Below are 16,502 nucleotides of genomic sequence, written 5' to 3' on the forward strand. Positions count from 1 at the left end.
TTGATAGGACATCAGAAACCATGGTAAAATTCTACAGATGCAAGGTGGAAAGTGTGCTGAACGGCTGCATTACAGTCTGGTAACACCAATACCACTGAGCCTAAAGCTCTGCAAAAGGTAGTGAACACAGCCCAGGACATCACAGGCAAAACCTTCGCCACCATCAATAACATTACAGGGAATGCTGCAGTCAAAGAGTAGCAGTAATCATCAAGGATCCACACTCCACACATACTATTCTTACTGCTACCATCAAGAGGTGTAGGTGCCATAAGACTCTCACCACCAGGTTCAGGAACAGCTGCTACCCCTCCACCATCAGACTCCTCAACAAGAAACTCAATCAGGGACTCATTTACAAGCTCTTACTTTTGCACTTTATATTTTCTCTCTCTGTATTGCACAATTTGTTTATATTTCTTTATTTGTTTACATGTATACATTGAGTACAGTTTTTTTTGCTCTACCAATAAGTGGTACCATAATTTTGCCTTGCCCGCAGGAAAAATCATCTTATGTCTTTTTCTTTTTTTGGCTTGGCTTCGCGGACGAAGATTTATGGAGGGGGTAACTTTGACAATAAATCCAAATATGAATAAATGATGAACCATCATTTTAAACTTTGCATTTTTCACCGTATATTTCAAACTTAGCAATAATGTTCTTGAGGCCAATTGACTACATCATATTGCACATAGAACTGTTCCTGCTGCCAATTCTCAGTGGTGAAAAGCTATATTTATTGCTATTTTTCTCCTTCCTGATGAGCTTCATAAAGGAAGCAATCAAGAGATGCTGTCTTACTGATTTTATTTTTGATCAAAGATTTCTTTTGTTTCTCAGGAACTACTTGAGCAAACAAGTGACTTAATTTGTGACTTTTCAGCATAACCTGGGCAAATTTGCCTGGGTGCTGGTCAACAGCTTACTTTGGCCATTTGCAGTACAGGCTTCTGAAGAGGAAAGCTATTTATCAGAATCATGATTTATTGTCATAAACAAGTCATGAAATTCAGTGTTTTGCAGCATCATACTGTAAACATACATATTATAACCATCTTACAAAATTAATATAAAAAAAATTAAAGTACACAAAAAGTAAGGCAATGTCTGAAGTTCATTGATTATTCAGGAATCTGATGCCAGCAGGGAAGAAGCTGTCCTTGTGCCACTGACTGCTCGTCTTTGGGCTCCTCTACCTTTTCCCAATGGTAGCAGAGTGAAGAGGGCATGGCCTGGGTGGTGGGAGTCTTTGAAGATAGAGGCTTCCTTTTTCTTTTAAAGACATCACTTCATGTAAATGTCCTCGATGGAGTGAAGTCTGGTGCCTATGATATCACAGGCAGCTGTAGAATTTTCCAAGAGTCTTGGGTGGCGTACTGAACCTCCTCAGACACTTCACAAAATATAGCCGCTGGCGAGCCTTCTTTGTGATTGCAGCAACGTGGAGGGTCCAGGACAGATCCTTAGAGATGTTGACACCCAGGAATTTGAAGTCTTTAACCCTCTCCACTACTGAGACCTTGATGAAGATTGGATCGCGTTCCCCTGACTTCCTCCTGAAGTCCAATCACCTCCTTGGTTTTTCTAACACTCAGCACAAGGTTGTTGTGGTTACACCATTTAATGAGTTGATCCATCTCCCTCCTGTGCACTTCCTCATTGCAGTTTGTGATTCTGCCAACTGTGGTGTCATTGGCAAACTTGTTGATGGCATTGGAATTGTGCCTGGCCACAGTCATAGGTGTATAATGAGTAGAGCAGTGGGATAAACACATATCCTTGGGGTGCATCTGTATTGATAATCAGTGAGGAGAAGACATTGTTCCCAGTTCATTCTGACTGTGGTCTTCTAATGAGAAAGTCAAGAATCCAATTGCAGTGGGTGCAGTGGGGTGGGGTGGTGTTACCAAAGCCAAGCATTTGAGTTTCCAGGGAATAATGGTATTGTAGACTGAGCTGTAGTCAATGAAGAGCAGCCGTATGTATGATTTGTTGTTTTTGAGGTGATCCAGAGCTGAGTGGTGAGCCAGTGATATCACATCTGTCATGGAGCAATTGTGTCAATAGGCAAATTGTAGTGGGTCCAGAGCTTTACTTAGATACATGTTAATTCTGCCCATGACCAGCCTCTTGAAGCATTTCATCACAGTGGAAGTTAGTGTTACTGGGTGATAGTCATTGCAATATCCCACTTTACTATTCTTGGGTACCAGAATGATTGATGCACTTTTGAAGCTGGTGGGAACCTCTGTCTGCCACAATGAGAGGTTGAAAATGTCCATGTACACTCCAGCTAGTTGATTGGCACAGATTTTCCATCTCCTGTCAGGTACACCATTTGGGGTGACACCTTGTGAGGGTTCACCCTCTTGAATGATATTCAAGAGGGTGAACACTCATCCCGTTGCCATGTGAACATCCTTCTTGAATTTCATCTTGTTTGAAACACCAGTTACCAAGGGGAGGGTGACCCATTCACCAGAAAGCACCTCGTATCAAAGGTCTCCTGGACAAATGCATAACTGCTCAGAAAACCCTTCCAAAAGAGTGTCACCCTGTAACTCCATTACTTTCCATTTGGTCAACTTGGAGAGAGATCAATTTACTACTTCAGAACACTGTCCTTAATAAATTAAAGGTAGCTGAAACATATTTCATGTTGAGTTCATGACTGTGGTGAGACTTTGAAATAAGGACAATCACTGAAAGAGGGAAAGGCATAGAAACCATTTGATGATCTAGAAATCACAATTTTACCTGTAGAAGATCCATGGAACAGTCATTAATTCTGCAGTGAAGACAACTGTTAGCAGAAATTCATCGAGGAGCAGAGTTATGTAGGCAAACTCCCTCCTCAGGAAGGAATTAGTCTGCAACTCCAATGAGAGGCACAAATATTCAAACTCACTTTTTCTCTCTCAACCAAGTGATTAAATCTGAAAACAGTCATCTCAGACAAGTGAGCCTTGTTGCTCAAAAAGATAAGCTAATTGATTGAGATCAGATGATAACACAAAGGGAACAGCTGCAATTAATTAAGCAGTGTGTTCCTTGGTTCATTGTCTTGTGTTCAGTTAAAGAAAATTTGGAAAAAAGAGCCAATCAAAAGAAATTCGGCGTAGCCTGTTTAAGGCACCCCTCTCCTTATTTGCTGAAACTCTATTTTTGAGAGGCAAATACATTTGTAGACAAATAACACTTCAGTTTGAACCCCAGATATCTGAAAATCAATTTTCTGGAATGAAGCATGAGGGTAAAAAAATTTTGGATTTGAGTTCAGTGGGAAATTCTGCTGCTGTGTAACTTGGGGGAATAAAAATATCTTGAAATTTGTGGATCTTTGCAATATCCAAATAAACTGCAAGATTTCCCTAAATCAGTAATCCTCGTCCTTTTTCTTTCCTCTCACATACTACTAAGTATTCCCTATGCAAAGTATCCCCGATGCCACAGGTGCTCTGTGATAAGTGATTGCTTAATGCAGTGTGTAAGTGAAAAAAGTGTGAAAACCACTGTTTTAATCGCACCTATTTGACTCGTTCAGTGCATAACTCCAAAGGAAATGGACCAATGACAATTTTTCTCAAGCAAACTATTTCTGTCAGAGTTGGCTCGAGAGCAGTGATTCTCAACCTTCCCTTCCCACTCACCTACCACCTTAAGCAATCCCTTGCTAATCACAGAGCACCATGACATAGGGAATACTTAAAGTGATAGGTGAGTGGGGAAAAAAAGGTTGAGAACCATTGGTCTAAATTATAAAAATGATCACAAAGCAAAAGAAGCACTTCGGGATTACTCAAACTCACCCTCCCTTTTAACTGGGAAATAAAGAATGTCCAGCAATGTACTCAAAGAACTTATCAAGTCCCAATATTTGTGCTTTCCTTTTGCAGGAGTAAGGATGATTCCACTAGTAGCCAAAAAAATAACTGCTGGCTTTCCTACTTTTGTTGGTGCTGCTATAACCATATTTCACAATAAAAGTGAAACAAGGACTTTATAATCTTAAGGGGAAAAAATGCTGCCTTGATCATTTCCTTGTATCAAAATGAACTGAAGGTTAATATTGCAAAAATACATGCTTAAACTGGAGAAATACAACATTTAAATGACTAAATATCTATTTTTGGACAGGATCTTTCCAAATAGAGAAGTTTGCCTTCTCCATCTGATGTGACAGTGAAACATAACAGAGACATATTAAAATGCTATGTTTGGACCCAAATGCAGTCTGAAGTTTAGGAGCATTGCTGCTGTCATACAGAGCTTCTCGCTCAAGTCCTGCATTTTCAGGTGACAGCCTTCTTGCCTCAGTTTTTACGTTTCTCTTGATGGAAATGTAGGATGGGACCAGGTTCAAGAAAAATGCCAATTATCTGGCATGTGCCAAGAATGGCTAATATCTCTCTCTCAGAGCCAATAAAAGAAATGAAAGCAGCCCTATGCTTTGAATATATTGTGAACCAGTTACATCAACACCAATGTTAATTGCATTCTTTGGAGGAAGTAACCAGGTGAACTGTGTAATTCAACTGGTCTCTTTCAGTTACACTGAAAAATGTGGATTTTACTCACATTAGTGCTCCATCACTCTCATTTTCTCCAGTTAATTTTATCCTATCCACTTATATCCAACAATTCCTACCTCTACACCATTTATTTCTCCTTCATCCCTTGCTTGTCTTCAGGATCTGTTGCTTGTCTTTCTCAGCCTTTCATTTTACCATCACTCTGGCTCATCATCATTCTAGCTTTGCCTCCTTTAGTTTCCTCTTTGCCTCATTTTCTTCACATCTCTCCTCACCATCTCCTTTGATTTCCCTCCCTTGCATTTCCTATTCCTCTTTATCCTGTCATTCTTTTTTGTCCTTCCATCATTCCATCCAGCCACCTCCTGAACCCAAGAGCTGTTCCAGTTTCAAGAATGCAGACTGCCTTATTTTCTGCAGTGAAATTATCTCAGCTTGTTAGCCTATTCAAGTGGAAATATAAGATCCAGAGATTACATTCAAAGAGGGGTACCTCAGGTCCGCCTGGAAGAGTGGCAAATATTCATCCCACAACTAAGTTTTGTAGTTGCAGGAATTTTCTTTTTGCCAAATTTGACCCAACAGTGTAACAAGTTCAAAAGTACTTCATCGGTGGCAAATTACTTTGAGACACGCTGAAATAATGTTAACAACTCTATGAATTCAAATCTGTTTGTTCATCCATCCTAAAATTTTACATGGATCTCACTGGATGTAACAATATGAATGCACAGTCTCACAATTACTCCTGACAATAATTAGTCTAAATTACTATTCCCACAAAGCCATGTTGTACGAAGAACTTAACTGAAACTGCTTATGCAACTCATCCTCTTCAAGTTCAAACTGGAACAAATGGTTTCAAATGTATAACATTCAGAATAAAGCCATCAATAAGTTCAAGATTTAAAAACATGTGTTCAGTATTCTGTTCTGAATTCCACTGAGGTGCAAAAAGAACTTTTCAAAAGAAGAAAAATATATTCATGCCTGAGTTCAAATTCCTTTGTGTTGTCTCACTAATTTCAGAATAAAATAAAAGGAAATTAATCAAACAAAACAACTTCTCGTATTACAGAATTTCACAAGTTGACACACTCATGACACAGATGAAAAAATGGATCCTTTCAAACCTGCTTGCGCTTTTACCATGAATTGTAAGGGAGATCATTTCACTACCAGAAATGTTAGAATGTCTCCAACATAATATTTTTGTTTTGGATTTTAGCATCACTGACAAAGCAAGCATTTATAGCCCAACCCTTGCTGCCCTTGAGAAGGTAGTAGCAAGTTGTCTCTGCTGTCATTCTTCTGTGAAGGTATTCCCACAAACTGTTGACTTGTGAGTCCACCAATGAAGAATCAGTAATATATCTTAAAGTAAGAATTATGTGCAACTTGAGGTGAAATGCGTTTTTTCTTGTCAGCAGTATAAGAGTTAAATGACAAAACAACCCCTCGCTGTTCAGTGTGATTATGGCTGATCTGACCTTGATAGCTGCAGGCTGGACTTAGGGGATGTTGTCAGTATGGCATAATTGAAACCATTTTGAAATGAAGGTTCCGGTTTGATGGATCCCAATCAAGAATGTATTGAACTTCTTCATTGTTATCTTCCAGACAAATGCAGAGTTTTACTAATTTCTTCCTTGTAGACAGTGGAAAGACTTTGCGGTGTTTGAAGGCAATTGCCTCGACTTATCAAGATAAAATTATTTTCTCCTATGTTGTTGATTGAAAGAAATTTTGATCAGTGGTGTGAGGGGTATCATTGAGTATCAAGGGTAGGTGGCTGCACTCTCCTTGGAGATGGTCATTGCTGGTCCTTGTGTGGCACAAGTGTTGCTTGTCACTTTATCAATTTGTGTCTGAATGTTACAGTCTTGCTTCATTTGTTGAGGAATGGAATTGAGTTCTGTGCAATTATCAGCAAACATTTGACATTATGAGGAACATTGACGGCAATGTTCCAACCCAACCACAGAATTAGTTTCTGCTTGATACTTGGTTTTGCCAGACCTTTTTGAAGCCATACTTCTCATGCCTGAAATTGTACTCTTTGGACCAAGATTGTGGTGAGGACTGAAGCAAACTGGTCTTGATGAAACCTAAAATGGACATTTCAAGTCAATGGAAATTTTTGGACAGTAGGAGTCACCTTACAGCACCATTGGTGACTCCTTTCAGCACTTCAAAGATGAGCAAGGGTAGACTGATGGCATTCCTACTCACATTCATCAGTAAAGTGATTGAAGTCAGACATGAATGGAAGTATCCAGGCTTGCTTTGTTCTGCTTTTTTGCAAGCCGGACATACCTGTACAATTTCCACATTGCTGGAGCACAGCAGTTGTGAAGCACAGATCTTCAGCATTGTAGTTTGATGTTTTCTGGTCATCTAAACAAAATCCATTGTTTTGTGCCATTTCCTAACATGACATTGTAAAATGAATGGGCTAAAGGCAGGCCTCTGTGATGGTGGTGATCTTAATAGGTACAAAAAAAGTCAGTCACATGACACGTGGCTGAAAATGGCTGTAAATATTTAAACACATCTTTTGTACTCAACGTCTTTCTCCTGTTTGCTATTTAATTGTCCACTGCCATCCCCGATGATGTTGAACAGCCCTGTCGAGCTTTAATTTAAAGCCTTGGGTTCCATTCCCTCCATTGTTTTAGTGGGGTTGTGGAGGGTCATGTGGCCTCTCCATCTGAAACCCGGTGGGAACATGGATTGTAGTGGGCCACATGACCTCCCCGTCTGGAACCTAGTCGGAAGTCACATCACCTGCCAATCAAGATTGGAGTCTGTCCACCCATTAGTGCACATCTAACCACTCACCCCTTGAAACACCTGGTAATTACCTGGGCCGGACCCTCCAGCTTACTGTACTATAAAGTCCACTATGTGCAGTAGCTCTTCCTCTTTCGCTCTGATCCTGAGACGAACCCTGCTGTGAACAACACTGGAAAAGTCATTGGTTAGGTGTGGGGTACATTGGGATTGGAGCTGCTGCAATAACCAGATAACAATTACAGCATAGAAATAGGGCAACTTGGCCCTTCTAGTGCATGCTGAACACTTTCTCCCACCTAAGCCCACTGACCTACACTCAACCTGTAACACTCCATTCTTTCCTGTCCATATACATATCCAACTTCTCCTTAAAAGTTAATATCTAGCCTGCCTCTACCACTTCAACTGGAAGCTCGTTCCACATACCCACCACCCACTGTGTAAAGATGTCCCCCCTCATATTTCATCTAAACATGTTTCGTCCTCTCGTTTGTATCTCCCCCTCACCACATCAAATCTATCTACACCCCTAATAATTTTAAATACCTAACATCCCAGCTCCTATATTCAATGCTCTGATTTATAAAGGCCAATATGCCATAAGCTTTTTTCACCACCCGATCCACATGTGACTTAATCTTCGGGGAACTATGTACCATTATTCCTAGATCCTTCTATTCTATTGCACTCTTCAATGCCCGGCCATTCACCATGTATGTCCTATTTGGATTAGCCCTACCAAAATGTAACACCCACATTTATCTGCATTAAACTCCATCTGCCATTTTTCAGTCCACTCTTCTAACTGGCCTAAATTCCCCCTGCAAGCTTTGAAAGCCTTCTTCACTATCCACAGCTCTGCCTATCTTGGTATCATCTGCATACTTACTAATCCAATTTACCACCCCATCATCCAGATCATAAATGTATATGACAAATAGTAATGGACCCAATATTGAACCCTGAAGCACACCACTAGTCACCAGCTTCCAATCTGACAAACAGTTATCTACCACTACTCTCTGGCATCTCCCATTCAACCATTGTTGAATCCATGTTAATATCTAATGATTGAATCTTCCGAACTAACATTCCCTGAGGAACTTTATCAAATGCCTTACTAAAGTTCATATAGACAATATCCACTGCCTTACTCTCATCAACTTTCCTAGTAACCTCGACAAAAATTTGATAAGGTTTGTCAAATATGATCTTCCCCTCACAAATCTATGTTGACTGAATTTATTCGCACATTTCATTTCTTTGAGAATCATTTAGGGAAGGATTGTTTTTCTGTGTGTACATTATCAAATCTGTTTCCAGTTACAGTTTGAGTTCATTTAGCATCAGCTCGCCCTTCAGGCCAGCCAGGAGGTTGTTTTCCGTCACTACAGACACGGTGTTCCTGGTTCCATAGGTGGCATTTCCAATGTGAGGCAAAATAACCAAATTTTTAAGTGACAATAGAGGATGGTCATTGGGCAATGGCTCATCTAGTCCTGCTACAGCCTCATAAGGGTCAGCCTGGCCAACCACTGCTCCTTTGCTTGGGTTAATAAATATGGCTGTCTTCTTCATTTTGGAAAACAGGTCCCTGCTACACTTTCTCTTTGTTTCAGAACTGAGGGAATAGGATACAACAATGAAGTCTGACTCTTCAGCCAATTCATTCAGAGACACGTATTCACTGTTTATCTTGGCAGCAGCTTCCGTCTTGGGCTGTCGACCAGTGTATAGGAATCTCTTCACCCCAAATGGTGTCAGTCACTGAGAAACTGCAAGGCCTATTCTTCCCAGGCCTAAAATTCCCACAGTGCTTCCAGCCAAACCATAGTCGCACATCCACAGGGGTTTCCAAGCAATCCATCCTCTAGGTTTCACTTCTTCTATTCCTTCTATCAGTCGACAAGATGTTGCTAGGAGCAAGGACACAGTTAGTTCAGCAGTGGCAACAGTCAGAATGTCAGGAGTGTAGCGCACATGGATTCCCTGTTTTTAATTTCTCCTAGTGAAATTTGGTTGATCCAACAGACTTGGTGCTGATAACTTCCAAACTTAGCCCTGCTGTTTGAAAAATCTCACTGTTGATTTTGTCTGTTAACATACAGTAGAGGCAATAAGCCTCTGACACTCCCTTCTATAGCTCTTCCTTGGGAACAGGCTCATCAGAGTCCCAATGCTAAATTTTCCATATCCTGGATTCAATCAATGCCCTCAAAACATCCTCTGGGATCTGATGGGTCATGAACACCTTCATCAGCTTCTGTGTGGCCTTCATTGCCATGTAAACCACTGCATCCGCGGACAACCGTGGAGAGTTGGAGTTGTAGATAGCATCTGAGCCGTGCCCGTGTTAGACAAGGAATTGTAGTCCTTGATTGTGATAAGTCTGTATAAATAGTTCAAGTCAAGTCACCTTTATTTATCGTTCATACCATGCTCGCATGGTAAAGATGAGATAGCGTTTCTCCAGGACCACAGAGCACATTTACATAAATATAAGTTAGAATAAAAGTTTGACACATTTAAAATATTAAGACGTATACAGTAACAGTCCATGGTACCCATCCCCAAATGTTCTGGGATTTCAGGACCCTGATGGCTTGAGGGAAAAAGCTCCTACCTAAACTGGACATAAGGGCCCGAGTGCTGCAGTACCTCCTACCAGATGGCAGAAGGGGGAACAGTTTACATGAGAGGTGTGTAGAGTCCTTCACAATGTTTATTGCCTTTCACCTGCATCGAGTGTTGTAAACGTCCTTCATGGTAGGAGGAGAGACCTAATAATCTTTTCTGCTGATTTCACTATCCTCTTCAAGGCCTTATAGTCTGAGGAAGCACAGCTTCCAAACCTTTAATACTACCGATAATAGTTGCTACTGTTGGTAGTATTAAGTCTGACGTGACTGGGTTCTATTGTGGTTGTAAGAGTGTAAACAATTGCTGATATCAGTAGTATCAAGTCCAATGTGACTGGCTGCACTGTTATGTGATTGAGAATACTTGCGTGTGTTATTCCTTTTGCTCTCCCCTTACATGTGTTTCAGTAAAGATTATTTCTGCATTCAGCCTGTATCCAGTCCTGCTACTTTTTGAACTCACTGAACTTTTCCCTTCCCATACAAAAATTGCAACTTTTTATCTTTTGTCAGAAACTCCATTCGGCCATTGTTGTGGTCGCAGAAACCTGTGGCTCAAAAGGGTCCCCTGTCTGGCCGGAGGGTGGGGGGGTAGTGGTAGTGCCTGCTAAATGGCCTGTTTTACTTGGTTGAAAAACATTTGCTGCTCAGGACCCCATTTATAGGTAGCATTTTATCCCTGGAAACCCAGTACAATGGGAAAAACATCATTGTATGGTGGTGAATGTGTTGTTACCAGTGGCCTGAGAGACCAATGAAGCTCTGAGATTTCACTTTATTGGTGCACCGCCGTGTAAAGAATTTTATATTTTGGTGGCGGCTTGGATCTCTCTGTGGCCTGAATGCTACTGTATTCCTAGGAACAGGATTGTCTGACTGGCGCCTTGTGCTTTCTTGAGATTAATGGCCCAGCCACGCACAAGGAGTGCAGTAATTAAAGTGTCCAGGGCCTGTGCCACATCATCCTCTGAGGGGCCTTGCAGGAGGATATCATCGACATGATGTGTGGTATTGATGTTTGGGGGAAGGCTGATATTTTTCAGTCCTGGGCAATTAAACAGTGGCACAGTGTGGGGGTGTGGAGATAGCCTTGGGACAGGCAAGAGAAAAGATACTGGCAACCTCCAAAGTAAAAACAAATTGGTCCTGTGACTTTGAGCTAAGGGAATTGAAAAGATAGCATTAACGAGGTTGATTATAAAAAGTGCAGGCAAAACAGCCTTGTTTCGCATCAAACCATCATGGAGCCATCAAACTTTGCCATGATCTACCATGTTGATACACCTCAACAATTTTGATAAAATTCTTTGGCTTGAAAGGTCGGCTATTATTTTTCTCCTGCTTGACCTGCTGAAATCTTCCAACAGGTTGTATTCAAGTTGAAAACACGTGAGATCGAAAAAGGGTGAATGGACTTCAGATTTGTTCCTGGCATGTCTCTTGGACTTACCTGGCAATGAAAATCACATCTGCTGTTCCATGCCCTTCACAGAAACAATATTGTTTTCTGAGAGCCTTTGCACTACAGAGAGATCTGTCAACATTGATGACAAGGTCAACAACAGGACTGCAAAAGACATTTCTGCTCTTGGAGGATTGAAGTACAAAAGAGGGATCAACAACAAGACCAAGCTGAAATTAAATCGTACTGTTGTCGTACCCACCTTATTCTACTTTTGAAAGACATGGACAGTGGTCAACAGACATGACCTCTTCCAGAATACTTCACAAGTGGCAGGACAAGATTCAAAACAGATTTTGTCCCAAACAAACACCCCCCCCACCCCACGCCCCCCGCCCCAGCATTTTCACACTTTTGAGAATATAACAGATCAGATTGAGAGGACGTATAGCAAGATTACCTGATGAGAATATACCAAAGAGTCATATTATGGAGACTTGCTGGGCAAACCGTCATGTGGTGAATATAAAAATAGATTCAAAGTCTGTTTCAGAGCATCCCTGAAGAATTTCAACACTGGCACACCATATGGGTATTGAATTATTCTGGTGATATTTCCACAAAAAAAAAAGAGCTTGTTCATATGAAGAAGCCAGAAAGGAGAAAAATAAGAGAACCTCAAAAATTAGGAACCACCAACATTTCAGCGTCCCTGTACCTCTGACACCTGTATGAAAGATCCACATTGGCCGAGTCAGTCATCAATGAAACTAATAACTGTAGAGCAAGAGAATAGTATGGCCACAAATTACAATAAACTAACGTAGTAATTTTGTGAGGGAATTTTTCAGTGCTCATTTTGATTTTGAAGATAGGTAGCAATCACAGAAGGCTCTTTTATAGAGGAAAAAATTGACTATAAAGGCAGATATTCTCCGCCCTCACGTCACTGAACCTACCTCCATAAATGTTTGGCGTGCGGCTCCAAGACACCGACTCCAATTCCTCCTCAGGCTGGTTGCAGAGGAAGGACCTGCAATTGGCTGGCTAGGGGTGGACTGATGACATCACAATGACGCTGTCAGCCTGTGAACCACAACCCAGTCATTCATCCCACATGAAAACAAAAAGAGGTTCCTGTTTTAAAAACTGTTATAAAACCTGAGGCTCCTTCTTCCAGCTCTTCTGCCCAGCACTGCCCCTCCAGCTTGTCGAGCCTGGCTCTTCGCTCCCCTCTTTCGTCCATCAGACTCCCCAGCTCTGCTTCTCTGTGACCACTCCTCAGCATCTTATAGCAATAACATTGCATAAGAGTCCCTCGGTGGGCTGGAGGGCAGCTCTAGGCAGAAGGACCATTGGCCATCTTCATTACCCATAATTCCCCATGCAGCTGGAACCACTCTGTGTGTGGGATTATAGGTAACCAAGATGCCATTGCTCATCACGTATGTATGCCGTCATGTTGTCAGGCAGCACTACAGCACCAGTTGCCTTGCCTCCATCAGCTCGAGACAACACATTGAGGTGCCGCTCTTCAAGAAAGTGATGCTGCAGTTGCCTTTTAGGTCTCCTCTATAAAAAAGGTAAGTGCTCATTTTTCTCCACTGATGGAGCCAACTCGAAGCGGGTCCCCTCCATAAAAACGACTAGAGTGAAATGTCATAGTTCTTGCCAATGCCACAGGAATCACAGATTGGTGTCGAATTAAACTGTCACCCAAAAACAATGAAATGGACTCAAGGCTCATGCTGCCAAGAGTAACTGAGTTTTTAATCGCACCGTAAGTCGTAATTACTGCCAAATAACCTCTCAAGCCTCAGTAAATTAATTTTGAAATTGCAAAATCTCATTTCATAAGAAAATTAATGTTGCAGATTAAAATAATGAATTTTATCATGTTTTGTACACAAATTAATCCCTTAATCCCCATTTTTATTGCTCCTATTATATAATTTAACTGCCATTTACGTATCCATTTTTTAAACTTGTTCTGCATCTTGCGAAGGCTCTTCAGAGCTTCATCCAATGACATTGCACTGGGTCATCAGGACAAATTAGATGGCCTGTTTTACTGCTGGATATTAAGAGCTTGTGAGGCTGAATGACATTGCGAATTGCAGCTTCTTCACCTGATTCGCCAACATTCTGCAAATCCTGAAACAAACACTTGCCACCCTTTGTTTTTCAACCAGTCCCCATGATCCTCTCAAACTCCCTTGGAACCCATGACCTTGTTGAGAGATTAGTCTGGCAATAGTTGCCTCAGCTCCTATAATCACAACATGAAAAGAAAAAGAACAATAAGCTGACTACTTTCTTCACATCCCGGCCCCGCCCACCCCAGAATATCAATCTACAATGAAAATTTTTTAAAATGACTAACAACAAATCTTGAGCAATTTCTAAAAAAAAATGATTGAATTATTTGATTATGAATCTCCCTGCTTCAAAAACATTCTTTTCTTGTATCAATTCCCTGTGAATTCAGAAAGTGCTTTACGGAAACATGTCTAATTGTGGGCATTCTGGACAAGACACTGTAGCCCATGGGCTACATCCTCTATTGTGCTCATTAAACACCGGCATCTGGAAAAACTAGGGGAGGCGACGTTTGTGTCATCATCAATTTATTGTGGTGCACAGATGTGACGGTCATGTCCCAGTCCTGCTCCCCTGACCTGGAACATCTGGCGATCAAGTGTTGTCCATTCAACCTGCCTAGGGAGTTCACCGCTATCATCCTGGTCACAGAGTACATTCTGCCCCAGGCTAATGTCAGGCTGGCATTAGAGGGACTGAGCACTGTGATAAACAGCCACGAGACAGCAGATCCTGATGCCTTCCCAATCATTGTGGGGAGAACTTCAATCAGGCCAACCCGAAGAAGTCTCTGACAAACTACAACCCACATGTCACATGCGAGACCAGGGGAACCAACACACTTGACCACTGCTACATCACTATGAATAACACATACCAAGACATACCACAACTGTCCTTCGGCAAGTCTGATCAACTGGCTATACTTCTACCAACAGCATACAAGTAGAGACTGAAGACCACAGCATCAGTGGTGAAGACAGCAAAGGTGTGGTCAAGGGAGGCGGAGGAGTTGGCAGGACTGCTTTGAATCAGTGAACTGGCACATATTCAAGAACATCCATAGACTTGAATGAATATGCACCATGTGTCACTGAATTCATCAAGAACTGCATGGATGAGTGTGTGCCCACATACAAATACCAGGTATTTCCCAATCTGAAGCCCTGGATGAATCAGAGAATCCACAAGCTGCTGAGGGTGAGAATAAGGGCATTTAAGGTCGGAGATCGATATCTTTACATGAAGTCCAGGTACAACCTGCAGAAGGGCATCGACGAAGCAAAGTGGCATTTCCGTAGGAAACGAGAGAGAGAGAGAGAGAGAGAGAGAGAGAGAGAGAGAGAGAGAGATGCACCAACTATAGCAGGGAGTGCAGGCAATTAAAGCCTAGAAAGTGAAGGAGAACACTATAGATGGCTGCAATGCTTCACTACCCGATGAGCTGAATGTCTTCTATGCCCGCTGTGAGAAGAACCAAACAGTGCCTATTAGAATACCTGAAAAGGCTGATGACCCTGTTATATCTGTCTCCGAGGGCAATGTCAGAACATGATTCAAGAGGGTGTTCCCTTGCAAGGCATCAGGCCCTGATGGTGTACCTGGCAGGGTACTGAAAATCTGCGCCAACCAACTAGTCGGAGAGTTGAAGGTAATTTTCAACCTCTTATTGCTGCAGTCAGAGGTTCCCACCAGCTTCAAAAGGGAATCAATCATCCCCGTACCCAAGAAGGGTAGCATGGCTGCCTCAACAACCACCACCCTGTAGCACTAACTTCTACTATGATGAAATGTTTTCAGAGACTGGTCATGGCTAGAATTAACACGTACCTAAGTAAAGATCTGGACCCACTGCAATTCACCTATCGTCACAATCGCTCCACAGCAGATGCAATATTGCTGGCTGCTCTTCATCAACTACAGGTTGGCCTTCAATACCATTATTCCCTCGGTGCTGGTCAAGAAGCTACAAACTCTGGGCCTCTCTGTAACTCCCCCCCCACCCCTGTAATTGGAACTTTGACTTTCTCATTGGAAGACTACAGCCAGTATGAATTAGAAACAATGTCTCCTCCTTACTGATCATCAACACAGGTGCACCCCAAGGATGCGGGCTTAGCCCACTGCTCTACTCATTATACACCCATGACTGTGTGACCAAGCATAATTCCAATGCCATCTACAAATTTGCCGATGACACCACAGTTGTCGGCAGAATCACAAATGGCAACGAGGAAAGAAGGATCAGCTCGTTGAATGGTGTAAAGTCAGCAACTTCGTGCTCAATGTCACCAAAATGAAGGAGATGATTGTGGACTTCAGGAGGAAGTCAGGGGAACACAACCCAGTCCTCATCGAGGGTTCACTTGTGGAGAAGGTCAAGAACTTCAAATTTCTGTGTGTCAACATCTCTGAGAATCCATCCTGGAGCTTCCACATTGATGCAATCACAAAGAAGGCTCACCAGTGGCTAGACTTTGTGAGGTGACTGAGGCAGTTTGGTATGTCACCGAAGACTCTCGTAAACCTCTATAAGTGTACAGTGGAGAGCCTTCTGGCTGGTTGCATCACTGCCTGATATGGAGGCGCCAACTCTCAGGACAAGAATAAACTCTGGAAGGTAGATAACTCGGCCTGCGACATCACAGGCACCAAATCTCAATCCATCGAGGATATCTACATGAGGCAGTACCTTAAAAAAGCACCATCTATCCTCAAAGGCCCCCCACCACCCAGACCATGCCATCTTCACTCTGCTACCATCAGGGAAAAGGTACAGGAGTGCTTCTTCCCCACGGCCAGATTCCTGAATAATCAATAAACCAAAGATACTGCCTTACTTTTTGTGCCCTGCAATCGTTATAATTATTTTATTTTTTATAGTAATGTCATAGGATGGTTATATTATGTATGTCTGCTCTATGATGCTCTACACCAAATTTCATGACTTGTTCATGACAATAAATTCTGATTCTGACATATACTTTATATATTTTTGTGTGTGTGTGTGTGTGTGTGTGTGTGTGTGTG

At 41.9% G+C, this 16,502-nt stretch overlaps 1 protein-coding gene and 1 pseudogene across 10 annotated transcripts in view; both read right to left on the minus strand.

Moving 5' to 3' along the window:
* The window catches only part of astn1 (astrotactin 1), a 2,519,376-nt gene that overhangs the window by 841,509 nt on the left and 1,661,365 nt on the right, over nucleotides 1–16,502 (minus strand). The window lies entirely within an intron of this gene.
* Nucleotides 8,558–12,660, minus strand: LOC138762991 (glyoxylate reductase/hydroxypyruvate reductase pseudogene; annotated as a pseudogene).

The sequence above is a fragment of the Narcine bancroftii genome, chromosome 5 (genome assembly GCF_036971445.1).
Source record: "Narcine bancroftii isolate sNarBan1 chromosome 5, sNarBan1.hap1, whole genome shotgun sequence".
Taxonomy (NCBI): domain Eukaryota; kingdom Metazoa; phylum Chordata; class Chondrichthyes; order Torpediniformes; family Narcinidae; genus Narcine; species Narcine bancroftii.